This window comes from Coregonus lavaretus (genome assembly GCF_964263955.1).
Source record: "Coregonus lavaretus genome assembly, chromosome: 12".
NCBI classification, from domain to species: Eukaryota; Metazoa; Chordata; class Actinopteri; order Salmoniformes; family Salmonidae; genus Coregonus; species Coregonus lavaretus.
Genome location: NC_139999.1, coordinates 31549023 through 31559317, shown reverse-complemented (window position 1 = coordinate 31559317; position 10295 = coordinate 31549023). Strand labels below are relative to the sequence as shown.

The following is a 10295-nucleotide window of genomic DNA, read 5'->3' as shown; positions in this document are numbered from 1 at the left end:
TATACCACAGCTAAGGGCTATGTCCAGGCACTCCGCGTTGCGCTTAAGATCAGCCCTTTGCTGTGGTATATTGGCCATGTACCACACGCCGTCGGGCCTTATTGCTTAAATATACAGTACCAGTGAAAAGTTTGGACACACCTACTCATTCCAGGGTCTTTCTTTATTTTTACTATTTTCTACATTGTAGAATAATAGTGAAGACATCGAAACTATGAAATAACACATATGGAATCCAAACCAGTCAGGTTTCAAGACTGGTCATTCAACTGAAACTGCTCTTCTCTGTGTCACAGAGGCTCTCCGCACTGCTATAGCTAACTCTCTCTCCTCTGCTCTCATCCTTCTAGACCTATCTGCTGCCTTTGATACTGTGAACCATCAGATCCTCCTCTCCACCTTCTCCGAGTTGGGCATCTCCGGCGCGGCTCACTCTTGGATTGCGTCCTACCTCACAGGTCGCTCCTACCAGGTGGCGTGGCGAGAATCTGTCTCCGCACCACGTGCTCTCACCACTGGTGTCCCCCAGGGCTCAGTTCTAGGCCCTCTCCTAGTCACTTGGCTGTCATATCCTCACATGGTCTCTCCTATCATTGCTACGCAGACGACACACAATTAATCTTCTCCTTTCCCCCTTCTGATAACAAGGTGGCCAATCGCATCTCTGCATGTCTGGCAGACATATCAGTGTGGATGACGGATCACCACCTCAAGCTGAACCTCGGCAAGACGGAGCTGCTCTTCCTCCCAGGGAAGGACTGCCCGCTCCATGATCTCGCCATCACGGTTGACAACTCCGTTGTGTCCTCCTCCCAGAGTGCAAAGAACCTTGGCGTGACCCTGGACAACACCCTGTCGTTCTCCGCTAACATCAAAGCGGTGACCCGATCCTGTAGGTTCATGCTCTACAACATTCGCAGAGTACGACCCTACCTTACACAGGAAGCGGCACAGGTCATCTCCCGTCTGGATTACTGCAACTCGCTGTTGGCTGGGCTCCCTGCCTGTGCCATTAAACCCCTACAACTCATCCAGAACGCTGCAGCCCGTCTGGTGTTCAACCTTCCCAAGTTCTCTCACGTCATCCCACTCCTCCGCACACTCCACTGGCTTCCAGTTGATGCCCGCATCTGCTACAAGACCATGGTGCTTGCCTACGGAGCTGTGAGGGGAACGGCACCTCCGTACCTTCAGGCTCTGATCAGTCCCTACACCCAAACGAGGGCATTGTGTTCATCCACCTCTGGCCTGCTGGCCCCCCTACCTCTGCGGAAGCACAGTTCCCGCTAGCCCAGTCAAAACTGTTCGCTGCTCTGGCACCCCAATGGTGGAACAAGCTCCCTCACGACGCCAGGACAGTGGAGTCACTCACCACCTTCCGGAGACACTTGAAACCCCACCTCTTTAAGGAATACCTGGGATAGGATAAAAGTAATCCTTCTACCCTCCCCCACCCCCCAAAAATTTTATATATTGTAAAGTGGTTGTCCCACTGGCTATCATAAGGTGAATGCAACAATTTGTAAGTTGCTCTGGATAAGAGCGTCTGCTAAATGACGAAAATGTAAAAATGTAAAATGTAGTAACCAGAAAAGTGTTAAACAAATCAAAATATATTTTATATTTGAGATTCTTCAAAGTAGCCACCCTTTGCCTTGATGACATTGCACACGCTTGGCATTCTCTCAACCACCTTCATGAGGTAGTCACCTGGAATGCATTTCAATTAACAGGTGTGTCTTGTTAAAAGTTAATTTGTGGAATTTCTTTCCTTCTTAATGCGTTTGAGCCAATCAGTTGTGTTGTGACAAGGTAGGGGTGGTATACAGAAGATTGCCATATTTGGTAAAAGATCAAGTCCATATAGTAGTGCGATTCGATCTTAGTCCTGTATTGACGCTTTGCCTGTTTGATGTTTCGTCGGAGGGCATAGCGGGATTTCTTATTAGCATCTGGGTTAAAGTCCCGCTCCTTGAAAGCGGCGGCTCTACCCTTTAGCTCAGTGTGGATGTTGCCTGTAATCCATGGCTTCTGGTTAGGGTATGTACTGTCACTGTAAAGTCACTGTGGGGACGACGTCATCGATGCACTTATTGATGAAGCCAGTGACTGATGTGGTGTACTCCTCAATGCCATAGGAAGAATCATGGAACACATTCCAGTCTGTGCTAGCAAAACAGTCCTGTACCTTAGCATCTGCTTTATCTGTGGACCTCTGTAGCTCAGCTGGTAGAGCACGGCGCTTGTAACGCCAAGGTAGTGGGTTCGATCCCCGGGACCACCCATACGTAAAAATGTATGCACGCATGACTGTAAGTCGCTTTGGATAAAAGCGTCTGCTAAATGGCTTATTATTATTGTCTGACCATTTTTTTATTGACCGAGTCACTGGTGCTTCCTGCTTTAGTTTTTGCTTGTAATCCAGACAGGGTTTGTGCAACTGACAAGTAATTTGTTAGGACACCGGGCACAATATTGTAGAATCAGGCCTCTGGTGGATGTCAGCGTCATATCCCCACCCCCCAGACAACTTAAGGCCTGAACCTCAACCATACTACTTTATCCCCAGGTCATTTCAGCCTACAGCTGTACGCATCAGTTCAATTGTAAACCAAATTGTGCAGTAACTGGGCTTCAAAAGAGTCGCAGCTGGTTCCTTAGAAATTAGTTTCCAACATTCAAAACATAAGTCTAGTGTAAATGTGTTCCAAGTTGAGTGGATTGAAAGACATGAATTTCGCTACACCCGCAATAACATCTGCTTAATGTGTGTGACCAATAACATTTGAACCCGAATCAAGGTTTACAGAGACAGTAATGTAGTTAATAAACCAAATATTTATTATGGTCTTTACAAATCAGCTGTGCTAGGCAGGTGGTAAAAGGCCAGAGTTCAACGACTGGAGATTAATTCTCAAGTCTTCCTCGCCATTCTCTAGTAGTAGTCAACGGCCAGCCGCCATTGGCAGAGTAGAGGGCTGGTTAGGCGGGATCTGTCCTTCACTCCATCACAATGAGATCGGCTTCAGACGACCATGGTCAGCTCTTTGCAAATCATGGACTGTAGGCGTCAAACAGGGAGGGCTTGGAATCACAGCTGTAGGGGATGGGCCAGTCTACTTTGACCTCTGCCTCATCTTTCGCCTTTTACGCTTCAGCCTACAAAGACAAGATAGTGTTAATGAGTGACCAGAGCTGCATCATTACATGGAAAACCATACACAGCACATCAGTTAAATAGTAAAAGTCCCTATAATTACATTGTATTGATTGTTATGTCCCTACAATGATTTGCATTAATGCCTCCCATGTCCTATGCTTATTAACGAACGTTCGACTTGCACCCTGGATTTACTCAATGAGCCTGAAACTGGTCCTACATAGTTGATAGTACACATTTGAAACACACTAAATCCATGTGAACAGAAGACTCATGGAGCACCATGCTTATCTGAATGACACTAAAGTAACAAGCACCATTCACATAAAACGCAATAATCCTTACCTGCGCATACGCTTCTTCCTCCACTAAAAGAGAATGGAAAAAAACATTAAGTCAAGTGAAAGACTCACACAACCTACAAGGAATCATTACTGTTAACAGCACAAGCTCCCCGAGTGGCGCAGCGGTCTAAAGCACTGCATCTCAGTGCTTGAGGCGTCACTACAGACCCCCTGGTACGATTCCAGGCTGTATCACAACAGGCCCTGATTGGGAGTCACATAGGGCGGCGCACAATTGGCCCATCGTCATCCGGGTTTGCCCGGTGTAGGCCATCATTGCAAATAAGAATTTGTTCTTAACTGACTTGCCTAGTTAAATAATGGTACCAACAAAAAAAAAATTGCTGGTAAAAAAATTGCTGCTGATCTAAACAGGAAGACATGAGAATCAGGGTTGGCACTGCGGACCATGCGTCAAAATGTTAGGACCATACACAAACACGCAGTAGGCATGGCACACAGTAACATTTTGCCTGCTAATATCAGTCATTACTGAAGTCCACAAAATACATTACAAGTAATATTGCCAGTACCTTGTGTGCGCCGTGAAACCTAGTTAGCCAACGACGTCAAGCTAACAAACAGACCATACGCCATGGATGAAGCAAATCCCATATCCAACATTCCAAACCCCTGCGCCAATTAAGAGTTTAACCTTCTAATGTAACATTGGATACCGGCAAAGTTCCCATAATGTAATATAGGAAGATAACTATTTAGGCACGTTGTCGTTAAGATACATGTTCGTATAGAGTTAAGTAGCTAGCTAGCCACTGTCACTAACAAAACCACGCTAATATGAACTTAGATATTCATCAACTCACCTTTGCTCTCATCTTGTGGAGATGTGTCTGCAATTAAACATAAAGTTGTTAGATGTAATGGATGGCAACATATTATCACTGATTAGTTTGGATTTGTTTTGGGGACATTATTCAAAGTTCCTTAACTCGAAAACAAGGACACCTACTTGAAAGAGGATGTGACGAAGAAAGGGGAGGGCCTTTATAGTACAAAACACAACGTCATATTCAATCGCCCCTTGCTCAGCTCATTGCTCACTGGGATATGTATGCAGAAAGGTTTGAAATTGAAATCACATTTTATGTTGGAATTATATACCTGAGCTCAGCTGTGTTCAGGCATGTCTACAATCACATAAGCCTATGGGTGCTGTTTGAAATAGAAAAATGGGGCACACTTTCCATCCATGTAAGTTTCCTTTCAACTCTTATCAAGCAAATGTTATTTTTCACCACACTAAACCTCCCCAGTCCTCCTCACATAACTATCATCAGAAACCTCTGATTATAGTGAAACTGAATGGTCCAGGCATCAATTATATACACTACATGACTAAAAGTATGTGGACACCTGCTCATCGAACATCTCATTCCAAAATCATGGACATTAATATGGAGTTGGTCCCCCCTTTGCTTCTATAACAGCCTCCACTCTTCTGGGAAGGCTTTCCACTAGATGTTGGAACATTGCTGCGGAGACATGCTTCTATTCAGCCACAAGAGCATTAGTGAGGTCAGGCACTAATGTTGGGCGACTAGGCCTGGCTCGCAGTTGGTGTCCCAATTCATCCCAAAGTTTAACCATGACAACCATCCCCAGACCATTATTCCTCCCCCACCAAACTTTACAGCTGGCACTATGCATTGGGGCAAGTATGGTTCTCCTGGCATCCACCAAACCCAGATTCGTCCGTCGGACTGCCAGATGGTGAAGCGTGATTCATCACTCCAGAGAACCCGCTTCCACTGCTTCAGATTCCAATGGGAGTGAGCTTTACACCCCTCCAGCCGCATTGCGATATATCTTAGGCTTGTGTGCGGCTGCTCGGCCATGGAAACCCATTTCATGAAGCTCCCGAATAAAACAATTATTGTGCCGACCTTGCATCCAGAGGCAGATTGGAACTCGGTGGTGAGTGTTGCAACTGAGGACAGACGATTTTTACACGCTACGCGCTTCAGCACTCAGTGGTCCCGTTCTGTGAGCTTGTGTGGCCTACCACTTCGCCGCTATTGCGCCTAGATGTTTCCACTTCACAATAACAGCACTTACGGTTGACCAGGGCAGCTTTAGCAGGGCAGACATTTGACTAACTGACTTGTTGGAAAGGTGGCATCCTATGACGGTGCCACGTTGAAAGTCACTGTGCTCCTTAGTGAGGCCATTCTACTGCCAATGTTCGTCTATGGAGATTGCATGACTGTGTGCTTGATTTTATACACCTGTCAGCAAGAGGTGTGGTTTAAATAACCGAATCCACTAATTTGAAAGGGTGTCCACATACTTTTGTATATATATATATATATATATATATATATATATATATATATATATATATATGTGTGTACTCTTTACGGCTGTGCAGTCTAAAGAAATATACAGTGCCTTCGGAAAGTGTTCAGACCCCTTGACTACTTCCACATTTTGGTAGGTTGCAGCCTTATTCTAAAATTGATTAAATTGTTTTTCCCCCCCCTACATCTACATGTACAATCTACATACAATACCCCATAATGACAAAGCAAGAACAGGATTTTATAAAATCTTGCTAATTTATTAAAAATAAAAAACAGAAAAATACATTTACATAAATATTAAGACCCTTTACTCAGTACTTTGTTGAAGCACCTTTGGCAACGATTACAGCCTCGAGTCTTCTTGGGTATGACACTACAAGCTTGGCACACCTGTATTTGGGGAGGTTCTCCCATTCTTCTCTGCAGATCCTCTCAAGCCCTGTCAGGTTGGATGGGGAGCGTTGCTGCACAGCTATTTTCAGGTCTCTCCAGAGATGTTCGATCGGGTTCAAGTCCGGGCTCTGGCTGGGCCACTCAAGGACATTCAGAGACTTGTCCCGAAGCCACTCCTGAGTTGTCTTGGCTGTGTGCTTAGGATCGTTGTCCTGTTGGAAGGTGAACCTCCGCCCCAGGCTGAGGTCCTGAGCGCTCTGGAGCAGGTTTTCATCAAGGATCTCTCTGTACTTTGCTCCGTTCATCTTTGCCTCAATCCTGACTAGTCTCCCAGTCCCTGCCGCTGAAAAACATCTCCACAGCATGATGCTGCCACCGCCATGCTTCACCGTAGGGATGGTACCAGGTTTTCTCCAGAAGTGACGCTTGGCATTCAGGCCAAAGAGTTCAATCTTGGTATTATCAGACCAGAGAATCTTGTTTCTCATGGTCTGAGTCTTTAGGTGCCTTTTGGCAAACTCCAAGCGGGCCGTCAGGTGCCATTTACTGAGGAGTGGCTTCCGTCTGGCCACTCTACCATAAAGGCCTGATTGGTGGAGTGCTGCAGAGATGGTTGTCCTTCTGGAAGGTTCTCCCATCTCCACAGAGGAACTCTAGAGCTCTATCAGAGTGACCATCGGGTTCTTGGTCACTTCCCTGACCAAGGCCCTTCTCCCCCGATTGCTCAGTTTGGCCGGGCGGCCAGCTCTTGGAAGAGTCTTCGTGGTTCCAAACTTCTTCCATTTAAGAATGATGGAGGCCACTGTGTTCTTGGGGACCTTCAATGCTGCAGAAACGTTTTGGTACCCTTCCCCAGATCTGTGCCTCGACACAATCCTGTCTCTGAGCTCTACGGACAATTCCTTCAACCTCATGGCTTGGTTTTTGCTCCGACATGCATCAACTGTGGGACTTTATAGACAGGTGTGTGCCTTTCCAAATCATATCCAATCAATTGAATTTACCACAGGTGGACTCCAATCAAGTTGTAGAAACATCTCAAGGATGATCAATGTAAACAGGATGCACCAGAGCTCAATTTCGAGTCTCATAGCAAAGGTTCTGAAAAATTACATACGTTTCTGTTTTGTATTGTTAATACATTTGCGAGAGAAAAAATGTAAACCTGTTTTTGCTTTGTCATTAAGGGGTATTGTGTTTTGATTGCTGAGGATATATAATCCATTTTAGAATAAGGCTGTAACGTACCAAAATGTTGAAAAAGTCAAGGGGTCTGAATACTTTCCGAAGGCACTGTACGCAGACAGACATCGGAGACTAATTTCCTGTCACTAAAATCATTATATTCTTGCTACAACAACAATTTACCTATTGCATGCTTTCACTGTCAGATACAGTGGGGAAAAAAAGTATTTAGTCAGCCACCAATTGTGCAAGTTCTCCCACTTAAAAAGATGAGAGAGGCCTGTAATTTTCATCATAGGTACACGTCAACTATGACAGACAAAATGAGAAAAACAAATCCAGAAAATCACATTGTAGGATTTTTTTATGAATTTATTTGCAAATTATGGTGGAAAATAAGTATTTGGTCAATAACAAAAGTTTCTCAATACTTTGTTATATACCCTTTGTTGGCAATGACACAGGTCAAACGTTTTCTGTAAGTCTTCACAAGGTTTTCACACACTGTTGCTGGTATTTGGCCCATTCCTCCATGCAGATCTCCTCTAGAGCAGTGATGTTTTGGGGCTGTCGCTGGGCAACACAGACTTTCAACTCCCTCCAAAGATTTTCTATGGGGTTGAGATCTGGAGACTGGCTAGGCCACTCCAGGACCTTGAAATGCTTCTTACGAAGCCACTCCTTCGTTGCCCGGGCGGTGTGTTTGGGATCATTGTCATGCTGAAAGACCCAGCCACGTTTCATCTTCAATGCCCTTGATGATGGAAGGAGGTTTTCACTCAAAATCTCACGATACATGGCCCCATTCATTCTTTCCTTTACACGGATCAGTCGTCCTGGTCCCTTTGCAAAAAAACAGCCCCAAAGCATGATGTTTCCACCCCCATGCTTCACAGTAGGTATGGTGTTCTTTGGATGCAACTCAGCATTCTTTGTCCTCCAAACACGACGAGTTGAGTTTTTACCAAAAAGTTCTATTTTGGTTTCATCTGACCATATGACATTCTCCCAATCCTCTTCTGGATCATCCAAATGCACTCTAGCAAACTTCAGACGGGCCTGGACATGTACAGGCTTAAGCAGGGGGACACGTCTTGCACTGCAGGATTTGAGTCCCTGGCGGCGTAGTGTGTTACTGATGGTAGGCTTTGTTACTTTGGTCCCAGCTCTCTGCAGGTCATTCACTAGGTCCCCCTGTGTGGTTCTGGGATTTTTGCTCACCGTTCTTGTGATCATTTTGACCCCATGGGGTGAGATCTTGCGTGGAGCCCCAAATCGAGGGAGATTATCAGTGGTCTTGTATGTCTTCCATTTCCTAATAATTGCTCCCACAGTTGATTTCTTCAAACCAAGCTGCTTACCTATTGCAGATTCAGTCTTCCCAGCCTGGTGCAGGTTTACAATTTTGTTTCTGGTGTCCTTTGACAGCTCTTTGGTCTTGGCCATAGTGGAGTTTGGAGTGTGACTGTTTGAGGTTGTGGACAGGTGTCTTTTATACTGATAACAAGTTCAAACAGGTGCCATTAATACAGGTAACGAGTGGGGGACAGAGGAGCCTCTTAATGAAGAAGTTACAGCTCTGTGAGAGCCAGAAATCTTGCTTGTTTGTAGGTGACCAAATACTTATTTTCCACCATAATTTGCAAATAAATTCATTAAAAATCCTACAATGTGATTTTCTGGATTTTTTTTTCTCAATTTGTCTGTCATAGTTGACGTGTACCTATGATGAAAATTACAGGCCTCTCTCATCTTTTTAAGTGGGAGAACTTGCACAATTGGTGGCTGACTAAATAATTTTTTTCCCCACTGTATGTGAAAGGGGACCATGATTAATTTGCGATGTTGACTCAAATATCTGTGCAGATCAAATCATGACTCAATAGCTTTGTTGGAGCCTTCCAATAGAGAACAACATATTAGACATATTAAAAGGTCATTTTATTTCATTAGGTACAAATAAGTCTCGGATACTGGTTATGCTTTAAAAAGTACATCTCAAAATGTACTACTGTTGTCAATTTAGCTTTTTGCCATATAATGACATGCTATCTCACTTAGCTGAAACATTTATTTGCATAAAATATGATTTCAAACGGTTCTGAATGAAGACACTTTGTTTAAAAGACCCACTAAAATGTTTCATATGGTTGATATAAATTAGGTGTCGTTGAAAATAAAAATAGATTTCTAAACTTAACAGCACGACACCATTCCCTAAAAAATCCCCTACATGCATGCATGAGAGCACCAGCTGTTCCGGATGACTATGTGATCACGCTCTCCGTAGCCGATGTGAGTAAGACTTTTAAGCAGGTCAACATTCACAAGGCCGCAGGGCCAGACGGATTACCAGGACGTGTACTCCGAGCATGTGCTGACCAACTGGCAAGTGTCTTCACTGACATTTTCAACATGTCCCTGACGGAGTCTGTAATACCAACATGTTTCAAGCAGACCACCATAGTCCCCGTGCCCAAGGACTCTAAGATAACCTGCCTAAATGACTACCGACCCGTAGCACTGACGTCTGTAGCCATGAAGTGCTTTGAAAGGCTGGTCATGGCTCACATCAACAGCATTATCCCAGAAACCCTAGACCCACTCCAATTTGCATACCGCCCCAACAGATCCACAGATGATGCAATCTCTATTGCACTCCACACTGCCCTTTCCCACCTGGACAAGAGGAACACCTACGTGAGAATGCTATTCATTGACTACAGCTCAGCATTCAACACCATAGTGCCCTCTAAGCTCATCACTAAGATAAGGATCCTGGGACTAAACACCTCCCTCTGCAACTGGATCCTGGACTTCCTGACGGGCCGCCCCCAGGTGGTAAGGGTAGGTAACAACACATCTGCCACACTGATCCTCAACACGGGGGCC

The 10295-nt window shown here is 44.8% G+C and overlaps 1 long non-coding RNA gene across 1 annotated transcript; it reads right to left on the bottom strand.

Moving 5' to 3' along the window:
* Positions 1 to 2818: 2818 nt before the first annotated feature.
* On the bottom strand, positions 2819 to 4362 carry LOC311137844. Its single transcript, XR_014613983.1, has 3 exons — positions 4329 to 4362; positions 3506 to 3528; positions 2819 to 3159 (listed from the first exon to the last, which is right to left on the bottom strand). It is a non-coding gene; the product is annotated as an uncharacterized lncRNA (long non-coding RNA).
* Between the last annotated feature and the right edge of the window lie 5933 nt (positions 4363 to 10295).